Raw genomic sequence first — 17,837 nt, 5'->3', positions numbered from 1 at the left:
TTTTCATCATTACATAGAATGGTTGTAGGCACCTTTGAGCCACATTTCAAACTTCTGTTTCGCTATGGGAGAAAATGACAGGGTTTAAAAAATGAATGTAGAAAATGAGAGGGCTCAGAGAGTGTGTCATAAGAAGCACGTTTCACATAGCAACCCATGTCCGCATACCTTAGCGTACGGAGCTAGAAGTCATTGAACAGCGGTCGCGTGCCGCCAAGACAGGCACACAACATGCCGTTTGAGCCGAGCCGTCATGCTAGCAGGTCTACAGGGACACATTTTCAATGTATTTGTGGTATTAAGGTTAATGAGAAGTCGGGCTGTGGCATTAAGGTTAATGAGAAGTCGAAGTTTCACATCCTTCATTTGCAAACACTGTAGTCGACATAGTTGCAGATATTCCTGGTGTGACAACACTACGGGTCTTCGGCCTCTTACTGGGACGTGAACGCTTTGCTTTTTGCTCTGCAAATGCCTGTTTGATAGGTGTTGCATAGAGGACAGCATCTTGCATATGGCGGAGTCTGGTTCACCCTGCGTCAGTTTGTCATGAAACAGGGACACTCTTGTGTTTGTTATTGTGTGGAGCGGACAGGAAATGAAGCACTGTTCTTCGGAGGAAAAGGCAGACCTGCACTGTGCTTACGGTGCCTGCATCCATCACTCTATAACGAGCTCCTCGCCAGGTCGTGAAGAACCAAAGGATGTCTACCGGCCGCCGTGTTATTCCCTGCCTTGCGACTACATGCGGATTTGGTATGAAGGGGCATGTGGTCAGCACATCACTCTCCCAGCCGTTTTGCATACTTTCCAGACCGTGGAGCCGCAGCTGTTCGCTACTTAGCTGCCGTCACGAGGCTTATACCAGTCCTCCCACCAAGGAAACATCCTTGGCAGTACCGGTAATTGAACCCGGGTACTTCACATGGCAAATACCTACGTTGAACACTCATTTAGGAACATTAAAGAAGTTTAATTCACGACTGACTGGTTGGTATTTGAACCAAGAAATACGTAAATGTGAAAGAAGGAAAATTAAAGTCCTTTATTACCTAAAGTTAATTTACCAACAGATTTCTTACTTGACTTCGCAAATGACTTGACGCATTTTCTGTAATAAGATTACTGTCGTTTGTGATGATAGTACAGAATCAGATACTAAAATTCGCAGTTTGTTGCAGCTCACTGAAGTACTCTATGGAAGAACTTCCGACTGGCTCCCTGTTACTGGCAATCATATCAAATTTCAAAAATAGGGAATGTAACGCTCGACCTACTGTCTAGTCTCTCCCACAGTGCCACTGAAGATCCAGGCTACTATTCATCGCTTTTATACAACATTCGCAACATTTACAGATCCAACTCGATCCCAAACAACATTGTTTTTCATTGCAGTTACTTCTCTATTTTTTTTAATTCTCAGGAAACCTAGTCCTTCAAGCAGGTGGACGACGGTTTGCGGTTTGATATGGTACACATTCGGAATAGCAGCAATAATGTCATCTTTCGTCTTCCAGTGAGCTATCGCAACATCTGTCTTTGTTTTGAAGAGTAACACGTAGATTATATTCTGAATGAGCCCCAGACACGTTTAAGTTTGCTAAGTGAAAAGAGCAAGATGATTTTCCATGTAAACCTGACTGCGTAACATATAAGTGCTGTAATCGTAACGCATAAATGCTGTATATACTGAACAGCAAGCAGTGGGGTGAGACGCTATTTAGTTCCAAAGCTCCCATACGTTTTCAGCAGCCAAGAAGTAAATCTGTCATCAAAATACCTTTGCCACTCACTTACTGTAATAATAGTATCCCCATTAAACTAACTGTGAAACTTTCCATTTTCATGTACAGGAAATGATACGTTGTGATTCGACTAAATTAATTATTTTGATAGATAAATGCTTATACATGATGTACACACGTCTTTTGAGCATTTCGCGACGTTGCCGAGCCAGAGTTGTGGTTTGGGACACTCCATAGCTAAAGGAATCCTACACACATACCTGTGGCATCCTACAGTTTGCCAAGACTGAGCCCTCCAAGCTTCGAACCACCGTCGAGAATTGTTGAATTCACAGATGCCCTTCCCTGTCACAACTCCGTTATCAGACACACAATCGTGCAGATGGTCTCCTGAAAATCACCTACAGTACCAGTGGTATTTCGATCAGACGGCAGGTATAATTCCTTTTTTAACGGGTAAAAGCTCTAATATATACCACATTTAATTTATTTCAGCATAATTGGTAAACTTGCTTACGTGAAGGATAACACAACTAATGCATTGAACTATATCCTTAAGTCCGTTTGTTGCAGGTCCTTGTACATATATTAAGATCGGACACATGACTTCCTAGGAGAAATCAGCACGGGTTCGGGAATAGCTACCAATGTAAAGCTACCTCTTTTCGCACTCGGAGTGTTGCAAATAGTGGACACCGGTGATGAGATAGATTCCATCTTCCTATAATTACGAAATGCTATTGGCACTGTACGAAACAGTCCACTGATAACCAGGACGGAGTATCGTCGTAAATATGTGATATTTTTCGATGAATATTTGACCGATAAAACCCAGTACGTTTTACTGAACAGCGAATTTTCAACAGACGCGAAAGTACCATAGTATGCTCTCGCGTAATAGGATCGCTAATGTTCTTGGTATGTATAACCGATTTATCACATAGGTTCAGCAGCAATTTCAGATTATTCGCCGATGGAACTGATTTCTACAAGAAAGTATGGTCACTGCACGGTCGAAAGGAAATGCTGAACGACTCAGCTTGCTAAATGGAAAATCCCTTGAAACACATATGATAACTTCAAGATTATGCCCATAACAAAGTAAAAGAAACGGTCAGTATCCGATTAAAAGATCAGTGGTGAATTCTGGAGCGTGTCACATCCTTAAAAACACTGCCTGATTAAAAAAAAGGAGACATGCAGAAGGGGAGGAGGAAACGAAATGAAACGTTATGGGCTGGAAGGGTGTGTGATGTTGTTTCGGTAATTCAAGGCAAATTTACAAAGAACATGTGAACAGTATGAGCCACTTATCAATATGACGTTGCACCCACTCTGGCCTGGATCCATGGACTGATTCGGCTGGAAGGGGGTCAAAAACCGTCCTATCCTCTCCTGAGGCATTATTGTAACAGGTCCTTGCCATCGTGAATACTGACACTGGGTCGGGGTTGACGTGCAAGCTGGTCCCACTCACGTGCTAGCGGAGACAGATCCGGCGATCTCGCTGGCCACAGCAGTACATCACCATTACTCACAATTCGTAGAGAAACCTGCCATGTGTGGACAACCATTGTACTGTTTAAGAACTGCACCATGATAATTTCTCATGGAAGGTAACTCATGAATTACCTCGAAGAAAACGATTTATGACAAACGGCCAACACGGTTATGTCAAGCTGATTCCATATTTTTAGACCTCCAGAAGGCTTTTGACACCGTTCCTCACAAGCAGCTTTAATCAAACTACTTGCCTATGGAGTATCGTCTCTCAAGGGAACATTCCCAAATGTCAATAAACGATTTTCATGAAACATGGTAGGAGAGTACAAGGGGTGAAATAGTGCAAACGTATTTTTTTGTTTGTGTCTAATTTCAATTTTAAGGGGTGAAACACACCCCAGAAATAATTTAGCATTTTAGGTTTAAAGGGAATATCTTCGAAACGGTGATATATAAAGAATGTTTTTCATATAACATTTGACATGTAAATAATGTTCTTGGAAACTGTATAATTAACTTTGTAATAATTGATCCCAAAAGGCTCGATGGCACAGGTACAGCCGGGGGATGTATACAGCTTTCGACGCTGGAAACACTTTGTGAAAAGACAGTCAAATCTAGTTCTGCTGAATGACTATAATGTCAATCACCACTCGAGAAACAATATAATCAAGCTGCAGTCATGGGTCGTTAATAAGTTCTCTTTGCCAAGGCTTACCAATGTACTGAAATACACCTTATACAAATCAGGATATTTAGAGGCTCACCCGTGACAATTTGCAATTCTGCTGAATTTTGTTTTATATTGTTTTCTCCGTCGTGCATATGACGTAAAGAAATTTCGTACGTTTTATTTGCATAATGTAAAAAACCTTATGTTTACCATTATTGTAATTATTTTCCATCATAATAATGAGTTAATTATTATTTTCAGTTAACAAAATTCAGGTATGTGAAACGGTAAACTAAAAAAAATCATGAATGTAAAAAGTAAATAACAATTTAAAACATAAAACAAATACAAATAAAACAAATAATAAGAATAGTAACGAATGTTCAGATATTTTAATTAGGTACGTTGAAAATACTCCGACAGCACAATGCGTACAACTTATTTCCCAAAAACGATATTTCAGAAACGAGCTTTATTACACAGGAATGTATGTGACTTAAAATCCTGTATTAATTTGGTGACTTAAAAGCTTGTATTAATTTATGTTGTACAAAAATTCTCATTTTTCAGACTTAATTAATGGTGCTAGGGTATTTTTCGAAATTTCAAATTATTACGAAAGCTGACTATACAGTTTTCAAGAACATTAATTACATATCAACTTTTATGTGAAAAAATATTTTTTGTATTATGGTTTCCAAGATATTTGCTCTAAACCTCAAGTACCAAATTGCCTTCCGGCGGGTATTTTACCCCTTAAAAATGAAATTTGGCACAAACAAAAAAATACGGATTGCACTATTTTACCCCTGTACACACCCGACAAGTTTCATCAAGGTCGTTCATTGACAGCTGGGAATGTTCCCTTGTCAGCTACGCTACTGGATTCGTGATTTCCTGTCAGGTCACAGTTCGTCACCGAGTAAGACATAAGTAATATCTAGCGTTCCCAAAGGAAGTGTTGCAAGCCCTCTGTTGTTTCTTATCTACATACGCGAGTTAGGAGGCAATTTGAGCGGTCCTCTTAGACTGTTTGAGATGATGCTGTCATTTACCACCTTGTAAAGTCATCAGATGATCAAAATTAATTGCAAAATTACAAGATGCATGTATAATGCAAAAAGTATCAATTGAGTCTAAGTCAGTCACATGAGTACTAAAAGGAATTCGCTAAATTTCGGTTACACGACAAACCAAGCAAATCTAAAGGCTTTAAATTCAACTAAATATTTTGGGATTACAATTGGTTCAATTGGTTCATTGGTTCAAATGGCTCTGAGCACTATGGGACTTAACATCTGAGGTCATCAGTCCTCTAGAACTTAGAACTACTTAAACCTAAGGACATCACACACATCAGTGCCCGAGGCAGGATTCGAACCTGCGACCGTAGCGGTCGCGCGGTTCCAGGCTGAAGCGCCTAGAACCGCTCCGCCACACCGGCCGGCGATTACAATTACGAGAAATTTAAATTGAAACGATCACATAGATAATATCGTGGGGAAAGCAAACCAAAGACTACGATTTATTCGCAAAACACTTCGAAAATGTAACAGATTTACTAAAGGGACTGCTTACATTACTCTTGTCCGCCCTTTTCTGGAGTATTGCTGTGCAGAGTGGGATCCTTACCAGATGGGATTGACGGACGGCATCGGAAAAGTTCAAAGAAGGGCAGCTCGTTTTGTATTATCGAGAAAGAGGGGATAAAGTGCCACGGATATGATAAGAGAATGATGGCAATCATTAAACCAAAGGCATTTTTCCTTGCGGCAAGACCTTATGAAATTTAATCACCTGCTTTCTCCTCGGAGTGTGAAAATATTTTGTTGGTGCCCAACTACATAGGGACAAACTATCATCATTACAAAACAAGAAAAATCAGAACTCATATGGAAATGTTTTAGTGTTCGCTTATCTCGCGTGCAGTTCGAGAGTAGAACGGTAGAGAAATAGTTTGAAGGTGGTTCGATGAATCCTCCGCCAGGCATTTGATTGTGAATCGCAGAGTAATCTTGTAGATGTAGATGTAGGATGTCCGTGACGCCAGAGCTCTCTGAATCTTTACCAGCCGTGACCTGAAGTTATATACGAAGGCTCCCTACACGACGACCGCAGGAGTAACACCGCTGTGCCTCGCCAAAACAATGGAATAATGGCCCGTCTTCCCTGGCTGCCACCACACTCGCTGACGATGGTCATCTAGAATACTGCAGTACAGTGACTCATCGCTGAACACACTGCGACGCCGTTCATCAGCAGTCCACGTTTCGTGATTCACAGTAATGCTTCCAACACAACCGGTTTTGATAACGGAAGCCTACGCGTTTGGTGGTAATTCTGTAGTTTGGCTGCTGCTAGCCTCCGAACAATAGTGCGGGATGACGCAAGGTTTCCGGTACTTGTTCTTGGACAGCAAGCGCAGATTTAAAGAGTTTAGAATGTATCTGATGCGCGATGCCGTCATCTTCCCTTGTGGTGAGCAGACGTGGTCGATCGGAACCTTGACGACGAATATGCCTGCGGTCACGTTGCCATACAATTCGCATTTGTAGGAATACGTGTAAGAGGGTTGGTTGCAGGTGTTGCATGCAGGAGGAGGATGAATTTTACGCCACTGTTTCAGGTAGTGGTAAGATGTGTATCCTGGGAAGAGTCACCCGCCAAGTGGAAGGCGCCATCAGGGAAGGTATTATGAGCACAGGTTTTAGTGAGCTACAGATCGTCGGTCGTAAGAACACCAACGAAGTCTACGGCTTGGAATGTGAGACCATTCTCGGTTCTTTCTGGGAACTGGCGAAAATAGTGAGGATCTCTGCCCCCACTCGTAGTGTCTCAGCACAACTGTCGGGTTGCAACGTCGTCTCATTCACTACATCTACATCTACATCGATATTCTGCAAATCACATTTAAGTGCCTGGCAGATGGTTCATCGAATCACCTTCATAATTCTCTATTATTTCAATCTCGTATAGCGCGCGGAAAGAACGAACACCTGTATCTTTCCGCACGAGCTCTGATTTCCCTTATTATATCGTGATGATGGTTTCTCCCTATGTAGGTCGGTGTCAACAAAATATTTTCGCATTCGGAGGAGAAAGTTTGTGACTGGAATTTCGTGAGAATATTCCGTCGCAACGAAAAATGCCTTTATTTTAATGATGTCCAGCCCAAATCCTGTCTCATTTCAGTGACTCTCTCTCTCATATTTCGCGATAATGCAAAATGTGCTGCCCTTCTTTGAACTTTTTCGATGTACGCCGTCAGTCGTATCTGGTAAGGATCCCACACAGCGCAGCTGTATTCTGATTGGAGTTCCCTGGCCTGGATCGAGTGGAGGGGCTAAACGACACTATTCGTCGGTTCTGTGACGAGCTCTCTTGTAAATGACTCGATCTTCATCGGTCTTGGGTAGGTCAGCTGTGTACTGTGCGCCAGAAACTGCCAGCCGATTGGCAGCACACGTGATGAATGCACTTTTCTTGTTTTCGGTTACGAGAAACTGTAAAATCCTCAGACAAGAAAGAGTCATCAGATAAATAAACTATTAAATCCAATCGAACAGCAAATGTTACGATATTAATCGTTAATTCCGGAGCGTTTGAGGAGAGTTTTTAAAATTCACGTCTCTCCTGCTAAGCAGTCGTCCTCATATTATACTAGGAACTGACAGCTGATCAAAACCTGAAGTGGAAAGTAGTATCATTTTCCGCGAGATTTGAAACGCAAATGAGAGATTGCGTTCCCCAGAATGTGGAGTATTCACAGCAACAAGCAGAAACATCAGGTGTAGCGTGATCCCAACTGAATCTAACTGTGAACTTATTTAAAGTAAATAAACCGGGATCGATGCACATAGATTGGAAATCGGATGTTTCTACCTGCCACAAGATTCAGAAACGTCAATCGTGGAGTCATGCACACATAACCTACACTTGATAACACAAAAATAGCCTTTGATTTGCCGAATATCGACTGGGAAACTACGTATATGTCATAGTCGTAATCACAAACTGTTTTGCGAGATAAAATTAAATAGGCTACATTGTGAGACTACTGCCTTGAACAACTAGTGTGACAGACCCACGGGAAAGAAATATTTTAGAGCTACCGACTACAAACAAATCTGATATTTTTGGCAGCGTCACTAAAGAGAGAGGGGTTAGTGACAATGATGCTGTTACAGGGCTGATGGTCTCCAAGGGGGGAAAACAGTACAAAAGGTAGGAGAGTATTTGTTTTTGGTGGAACTCTGTTCGTCAAAAAACTCAAAGACATCATACAGAGTGCTGCAGTTAATACGTTTTAATTTAAGTAATAAGGACAACCAAGACTCATCATTGTTTAATGACACTATTCGGTGAATGTTGCGAAACTGCTACATTCACCCTGAAAAAGATATTGTATGGTATCTGATACGCACAATGTAATGGCAACTCGTGGGTTATTCGTGTACCCCACAATACTTCCTCAGACATACGTTTGCGAATAATATATCAGTAAATCTCCTGACGATCTGGTCATACGTAAAGTCAATAAATGGATCCAAACACTGCAAAAAAATTCCTCACAGAACATCCTGGTGCTTCTACTGAAGGCAGCAGAGAGAAAGCCGATATAAATAATTCCACATTTGAAAGGTATTCGCGATTGAGGATATTATCACACAAATTTTTGACAGTCGCACACGCTCAGAAATGAGAGTTATTTAAACATGTTCCACCGGTACCGAAAAACAAAGCAAACAAGGCACCAAGACCTGACTGAATCCCTATCAGATTTCACATTGAATACCCTGCATAATTATCCAAATTTCTGACTCACCTTTATCAGGAATGCGTGGCTTACCAAATAGTCCAGCGTGATTGGAAAAGAGCGGCGTCAACTCCGGTGTACACAAATGGTAAAAGGACGGCTGCTCAGAATTACAGACCAATATCGGAAACGTCGTTCTGCTGCACAATATTGGAGCATATTTTAAGCTCTAATATTATACATTTCTGAAGACAATTACCTCAAAGAATCTGCGTTGGCTCCGGAAAATACCACTCGTGTCACACATAGCTCGCGCACGATAACCTGCAAACAGTAGATGCAAATGAACAAGTAGGTTCCATCTTTCTGTATTTCCGAAAGGTGTTAGATACTACACCTCGATGTCGAATAGTAAGCGACATGCGATTATACGGAGCATCTGCACGGATTGATTCCAAGAACGTTTGACTAGCAGAACTGCGGAAGTTATACTAAACAGCAAATGTTCAATGGAAATGAAAGTAACATCGTGTATACCCCAAGGAAGTGTAATAGAACCATTAACGTTTATAATATGCATATATGATTAACAGACAGGGTGAACAGCATTATCAGATTGTTTCCTGACGATTCTATTGCCTACATGAAAGTTTCGTCGTTGGACGATCGTACGGAAATTTGGAACGATTTGGACAGAATTTCTAATTTACATAATAAATGAAAGAGATCTTCACATGTGGATAAATGTAAGGTCATGTGCTTAATAAAGAGTTAGAATCCAGTGGCATCAGATTACAAAGCGAGTGATACACTTCTGGAGTTTGCCACATTTTGTAAGTAATTATTTATAGGTAATAGCAAGATGCAATATGAAATGGGAGAAACAAGTAAAATCAGTAACAGGGAAGGCGTGTGGAAGACTTACATTTGTTATGAGGTTGCTTGGAAATTGCAGCTTCTCTGTATGCGAAACCGAATACGACATGCCTGTGCGGCCAGTTGTAGGTTACTGCTTTTGGAGTCCTCATCAAGTGAACATCACAGCGGACATTGGCCAAATCCAGAGCCTCGCTGCTAGGATGGTATGGACTGTACTAAATCTGACAGAGACGATCAGCAACATTTAATGGGAATCTTTGGAAAAATGGTGACAGTTCTCATGACGCGAAATGTTGTTGGATAAATTTAGAAATTCGAGGAAAACTGAGCGACATTTATGTTGTCTCCATTACATACCTCGCGTAATGGTCTCTGGAATAAGAGAAGAGAGGTTAAACCGAGTCTAAGTAGGACAGGAGGTCACTAATGTTAGTACGAATTGCCCTCTGTCATGCACTGTATAATGGCTTGCTGCATATATGTATGTAGATAGGGATGGGCTGATAAAAATTTTCCATTCTAAGGCCGTAGAGTCCATAATCGGTATGCTACTCAGGTAAAAACGCCGTGAGCATTGAGGCAATAATACAATCGACGTGCCAGGTTGAAGACACGCGTCTGGTGAAACACCGTGTCCTGTTGCGCGAAAAAGTCCGTAACTGCCGGCTGCATGTCCTCGCCCGACGACCCTTCAAGACCTCTTTTAAGAAACCGAAAGAGTGAGAATCGCACGGGGAGAGATCAGGACTGTAGTGTGGGTGCTCGAGTGTTTTCCAGCTGAGTTGCGATACGCGGTACACCTTCCACAACGGTGGTTTCCTACGGACATTCTCGAACACATTCTTCATTCTCCGATGGATGCCTACAGGTGTTTGTCCTTCGGCAGCCAACAAAAGAATAACAGCTCGCTTATCCTGTTTGGGCCTATTCTGTAATAACGTGACCATAGTTTACGCTTCTGCATTTATCACATCCACGTCGGGAAGACGAATGCCACACTAATCCCTTGGCTACATGTCATTGCTGATATACCCGATTCGGAGTGGCGCTACGTTGTATACACGCTTCAGCAACGCTCTCAAACGCAAACGTTTTGATCGCCTCTTACAGATGTATACACGAAGGTAACTCTGACTCATCTCGAACACGTGAGCCATGTTAATGATCACTAGTTGGATACTCCGGTCGGTCTGAGAGTGCTTTTTAAGCGGTTTTCCACGCTCGTTTACGAAAATGCCGAACTAGTGCCCAATCTTCACCTCAGAAAACACAAATATCGACAGTTAAGTACAACAAATACGTTCAAAGAAGATAATACAGAACGATGTTTTGCTTAGACTGTTCACGTCAGACTCCCAGGACGGCAGAAAGTGTTTCTATTTTGAAATGTGTTGGTAGGCATGCCATTGTGCAGGGACGTTGGGTTTCTTGTCAACCGATTCGCTAAACTCGTAATCTCCCGGCAGTAATCAGCTCCTTTTCAGTTCACCTAGTTAACGACTAGATGCTAAAGGCCTCTGCATACTGTGAAACCGAAGTTGCGAGGCAACAACGGTAGTATCTTGTCGTCTGCTCAGACTTATTGCCTCTAATTATTGTTACACAACAGAGAGAAATACACACTTTTTTTACAGCAGATAAAGTAAAATTCTAGTCTTGTTACTTTACATTATTGTAAGGAGACAATGAAACACAGCTTCTAAATATCTTTGAAACATCATGATTTGCACAATAGGTGTATGTCACATAATTACAACAAACCTGTTTCGGCAGACAACAGTATAAAACGATATCAATTACAGGCAGGACACGTGTAAGATCGTGCCAATTTTTATCGAAATCAATGCTGAAGACAACTGCATCAGAACTGTATAATGCAGGAAAGCACCCAACTCACACAGAAGGCAGTAAGTTAACGAGGCGTAGCACATTCACGACTTCGACTCCGGAAGGGAGCGCAAAAGATGTTTTCTGTTCATATTTATAAAAGAATAACCATAAATTGAAGATCTTACGACTGTCCGAAAGCACAATCGATTGCCAAGGGCCTACAAGAGACTGGTTCTATATTCCTTACATGTTATAAAATGACGAATTACTTCCCCAGTGATATGTTGCATTGGCTCTTTCTTCTATACCACACTTCACTCAATTCAGTTTCGTTCTCCGCCTGGGACTGTACAGTATTTGCCTAAGTACTGCGCCAGCTTAAAAATATACAGCACAGCGTGCTTCTCTATTTCTGAAACAAATTTGGTATTCATAATTTGCTCATGCGTTGTTCCAACATTGTGTAGGTGAACCGAAAGTAATGACGTAACTGCTACTTCTTTCAAACTGGCCGGTAGCTGATCGCTAACTAGTTAGGTCGTATTGCGTTGTGCGCAGCACCTCTCACGACTGTCCTAAACGACAATCCATTGCCAATTAGTTGTCAACTCGGGCTGCTAACCGGTCTAGCCGCGTGCGGGCGGACGGCCTGAGCCGTGAATTTGATTGCCGCAAACTATCACAGTACTAATAAAAACACAACAAATGCGTTCGATTTTTGTCGCAATCTGTAAAAGTTCTTGTTTCAGCTCATTATAGTTGTGTAAGAAAAAAATGGTTCAAATGGCTCTGAGCACTATGGGACTTTACTTCTAAGGTCATCAGTCCCCTAGAACTTAGAACTATTTAAACCTAACTAACCTAAGGACATCACACACATCCATGCCCGAGGCAGGATTCGAACCTGCGACCGTAGCGGTCACGTGGATCCAGACTGTAGCGCCTAAAACCGCACGGCCACCCGGCCGGCGAGTTGTGTAAGAGATCGAGTAGTTTTGAATGCAGGCCTCACATCTCTGGCGTATGGAGAAAACCAGATCTTCCTTGCGCCGGAGATTTGAGGCGCCAGGGAAGTCTTTCCGAACATGCATTGCTATGTGATTTGTCATAGTCTAGGCGTACTCTATAAATTCTGAAAGTTTGTAACCGCTCTGCTGAAACACCCTGCATCCATTGCTATGTGATTTTCCATATTCTAGGCATACTCTAAAACTTCTGAAAGTTTGTAACCGCTGTGCTGGGCCACCCTCCATGCATGATCTAGTAGAAAGTGTCGTGGGCTCTTTTAAAACTGTTCATAGATGATGCAGTTGTCTGTAACAAAGAAGCAACGCCAGAAGACGCTGTTGATATGCAGAATTACCTACAGAGGATTAATGAATGGTGCAGGCTCTGGCAGTTAACCGAGAACGTCAACGGATGTAACATAATGCGCTATGATAGGGAAAGAAGTCCACTACTGTACAACAACACTATTGACGATAAATTGCTGGAAGCAGCACCTACGGTAAAATATCTGGGACTAAATATGCAGAGCGACCTAAGTGGAATGATCACATAAAACTAATAGTAGGAAAAGCAAACACCAGAGTGAGATTCATAAATTGAAACTTAAGGAAATGAAACTCGTTGAAGAATGAAGTGCTTTACAAGGCGCTTTTTCGACCGATTTTTGAGCACTGTTCGTCAATCTGGGAATCTTACCAGGTAGAACAGACTTCAGAGATAAAGAAGATCCAACGAAGAGCGGAGCGTTTCGTCGATGCAACAGAGTTGCAGAGATGCTCAACGAACTCCAGTCGCAGACACTACGAGAGAGGCGTTGTGCATCGCAGAGAGGTTTACTTTCAAAATTTCGACAGAGTACTTTCCGGGAAGAGTCGGAAAACATTACTTCATCCCATACACATCTCGCGAACTGACCACGCCGAGAAAATTCGAGAAATTAGAACTAATACCGGGGCTTGCCGAAATCATCCTTCTCGCGTGCCATTCGCGAGTGGAACAGGGAAACAGCGACCAGTTAGCGATACCAGAAGTACCCTCGGCTTGCAGAGTACTGATATATATGTATTTTATGACTACAAAAGGCGTACTATGATTTCTGGCCGTGCAAGGGAAGTACCAGCTCTAAACACTAAAGCCGAATGAACATGATTTTAAAATACCGATATATTTCTTTTCTGCCGCCCAGCAAGTTCATTATCTCTGTATCTGTGAACAGTCCAAGATTGAGGTTAATTAACCTAAAGACAAGAGAAGCAAAATCCGCTGAAGAAACGTTGCCGTTTATCAGACAGTTATAACCAGCAGAATCATAACAGTCATCAAGGAGGCAAAAAAATTAAACGTTTGCTTGGAACAATATACTTTAATTCACTCAGTACCTACGACGTGGCATTTCGCGTTGCTGTGCTGTATCTTCTTGCCTCACACGTCATCAAAATGCAAATATGAAATTTCAGTCGAACACAGCAGAATGTAGGTATATTTTGTCTTTGTAACTAAGTGAGAGGCAGTTTGTTTTTTGCCATACGTGTTTCGTTTCTTTTATTTGTGAATTATCTTCAGTGGGCTGTAATACCGGTTTTTTACGTATATAACTAATGTGTTATATAGTAATTTCAAGTACGTTATTATATTACGTTGTCTCTTGTCATTCTCTTGTTTTTCGAATTAGAAACGCCTTTCGCTTCACATGTTTCAAGAGACAAAATTACCGTTTGTATTATTTACGATTTCCATTTCCATTGTTGTTAATCCATGTGCGCTGTCCTGGAGATGTATTAACTCGGCCTGTTGCGTATTAAATGTGTGGAGTTTAAATGTGTAGTGTGTTTATTCTCCGTCTTTTGGTTGTGTTGTGGTGCGTATGTATGGTTTGATGTTCGTTCATATATATATATATATATATATATATATATATATATATATATATATATGTGTGTGTGTGTGTGTGTGTGTGAGTGAGTGTGTGTGTTTTATTCTTTGTGTAACTGGATTGGATTTATTTAATTATTTATTTTTACTCTTGATAAGAGTAACGTATGAACAGACACCATTTTTGGTGTAACAACACCACAGTAGTCTAGTAGCCAACACCACAGGGATCACATTATCCTCATTTGTGTCATGAGTTGTTTCAGTCCGCTGTGTTTTAATCATTTCGGTGAAACTCCGCACTTCGTCTTCGGTGACAAACTAGGGAAGAACCTACGACAACGCAGTAACGTACTAAACGAAATATCCGTAACAGGTATTTCATTCACCATTCAGGAAACCCAGATTTTACCTGCAGATTAGATATTTTTGGGCTACTTTTCATTATGTCCAAACCGTGTCTTATTTTGTGTTTCGAGATCTCTTCACAATTTGACCGACTTCATAGTATAATGATCACTGAGGTAATATAATTTTAGCTCGATTAATAATACTAAAACCAAGTGAGAAAGCATGTTCATCATACGAGTGTATCGTCGTGGGTTGGGCGGAACTAATTGTATTGTGCCCTTACACTGATGCACCATTGTTGACACCCTGGGTACGATTACGTTTCAACGAATTTCCGTCACTCAGTCTTCATAATATCCTCGAATTTCTTTAGATTCCACCTTGGTCACATTTACATAACTTATTTCTGTCCAAATAACATTAAACTTTTATAATTTATTCAATGTTCACTTGCGGATGATTAAAGGCGTATTGAAATAACGGAACTGACTGATTCGCGACGCGTACAAACTAGATGGTGCAGAGGTATTGGCACTCAGTGTTGATCAATAATGTAATTCAGCAATACGATCATTGGTTATTAAATATCCGATGAAATATCCCTATCTGCAGAATGAAACGAATGTGAATGGCAGACTCTTTACATCTCTTATAGATCAATGCAGATAAAGAGTGGAAAAACGAGTTTTATGTTTCACAGTGAACCTGAATGAATTTTATTTTCCATGAAAGCGCAGCACGTACTCAATGTCTGAACAAAGATTGTTCATTGGTTACATGTATTTCCACTAGCCATGCCTTGTGACAAAATTTTTCTGTCACGAATAAAATAAAAAAGGAGGAGGAGATTAGTGTTTAACGTCCCATCGACAACGAGGTCATTAGAGACGGAGCACAAGCTCGGGTTAGGGAAGGATGGGGAAGGAAATCGGCCGTGCCCTTTCAAAGGAACCATCCCGGCATTTGCCTGAAGTGATATAGGGAAATCACGGAAAACCTAAATCAGGATGGCCGGACGCGGGATTGAACCGTCGTCCTTCCGAATGCGAGTCCAGTGTGCTAACCACTGCGCAAAATAAAAAAAGATGACAGTTTTGTAGTTTACGGACACTCATCTATAGAATATTTGCTACGCTGATCTGTAAGACTCTCAATGTTACGGATCACGCCCTGTAATCCTCACTTCTTATCGTGTCAAGATTAAGTCAAAACGCAACGGGTCGTTGCGCAGCCCAGCTTCGCGAAAAAAAAATGAAGATTATGGTCTAAGGTCCTGTAGACAACAAGGTCACTAGCTCGTTTGGAACAGAGATAGGAAAGGACATCAGAAGTGTGATTTTCAAAGAAATCATCTCATCTTTGCTTTAAGTGATTTAAAGTAACTACGAAACACCTGAATCTGGATGGCTGGATAGGAATTTGAAACCGGCTCCTCCCACTGTACCACCTCGCTCGCTCGCCGCCCGACACCTCTTCAACTGTCCGTCCTTCAGCTCTATAGAGAAATTTTTAAACAACGCTGCTCTAGTGTATTGCTACATGCCACGTCCCACATTACAGCGAGAGATCGCGGGTAAGACCCATGGAACACGCTAATAATTAACTATCCAACTAAATGCTTCAGGTCTCTGCGGTGTCGCAATCGGTACTGCCACAGTTTCCAATCGCAGTTGGTCGTCTCCTGCTGTTCAAAGCGACAGCTTAACTTCGTAAACCGCTGCACTTCAACCTCTATACTCATTAATGCCCCTTTTCCCAGTGCGTCGTGATTTTTTAAAATTGCTCTTACGACTGACTACGCCCTATTGTGATTCTGAGGCGGATCGTTACATTTTATATATTCTATACTAATTACATACATACTCCGAACGCCACCGTATCATGTACGGTAAAGGATACCGTCACTTCCTTTCCCACTCCACTCGCAAATGCAGCCTCCATGCGAGCCCTAATTTCTCACATCTTGTCTTCGGGGTCCTTCCGTGAAATGTTGCAGTAGTAGAATCATTCTCTAGTCACCTATAGATGCCGTTTCTCTGAACTTTCTCAACAATGTTCCGCAAAAAGAATGTCGCCTTCCCTCCAGAGATTCTCGTAATAGTTCACGAAGCACCTCCGTAACACTCACGTGTTGATCAAACCTATCGGTAACAAATATAACAATGCACTTCTGAAATTGTTTCGATGCGTTCCTTTAGTCCGACCTGGTGTCGATCGCAGACACTCGAGAAGTACTCAAGAATGGGTCTCACAACTGTCCTGTACGCAGTCTCCTTTGCAGATGAGCCCCACTTTCCTAAAACTCTCCCAATTAACCGAAGTCGACCATTCGCTTTCCCTTCTACCGTCCTTACGTGCTCGTTTCATTTCATATCGTTTTGCAACGTTACGCCTAGATATTTAATCGAGGTGACTATGTCATAAAACGCACCTCTAACACTTTATCCGAACATTAAAGAATCGTTTTTCGTAGTCACCTGCATTAACTTACATTTTTCTACATGTAGAGAAAGCTGCCATTCATCATATTCTGTTTAAGTCATCCTGTATCCTTCTATAGTCACAACTTATCCGTATACTACAGCGTCGTCAGCACTGCTGCTCATCTATCCGTCATATCATTTCTGTATATGGAAAGCAAGAATGGTACTATCACACTTTCCTGGGGCACGCCTGACGATATCCTCGTCTCTGATGATTACTCGCCGTCGAGGACAGTGTACTGGGTTCTATTACTTAAGAATGCTTCGAGCTTCTCACGTATCGGGGAAGCTATTCCGTATGCCCAACATCAGTTAACAATCTGCTCTGAGGCACGGTGCAAACGCTTCATCCACCGTTCGCTCGATATCGTGCGAGAAAAGGGCAAGCTGAGTTTCGCACGAGCGATGCTTTTATTATCTTGAAACTTGCAATATGCTCAAGAATTCTGCAGCATACCGATGTTAAGGATATGGATCTGTAATATTTCCTTCAATACGACATTGAATATACACTGTAAGGCAAAAGAAAGAAAAGACACTCCACGAAGGAATTACCCGAATGGGGCGGAAGTCGGTATATGTGATGTACAGGGCTATTACAAATGATTGAAGCGATTTCATAAATTCACTGTAGCTCCATTCATTGACATATGGTCACGACACACTACAGATACGTAGAAAAACTCATAAAGTTTTGTTCGGCTGAAGCCGCACTTCAGGTTTCTGCCGCCAGAGCG

The sequence above is a fragment of the Schistocerca americana genome, chromosome X (genome assembly GCF_021461395.2).
Source record: "Schistocerca americana isolate TAMUIC-IGC-003095 chromosome X, iqSchAmer2.1, whole genome shotgun sequence".
NCBI classification, from domain to species: Eukaryota; Metazoa; Arthropoda; class Insecta; order Orthoptera; family Acrididae; genus Schistocerca; species Schistocerca americana.
This window is presented reverse-complemented; position numbering follows the sequence as displayed.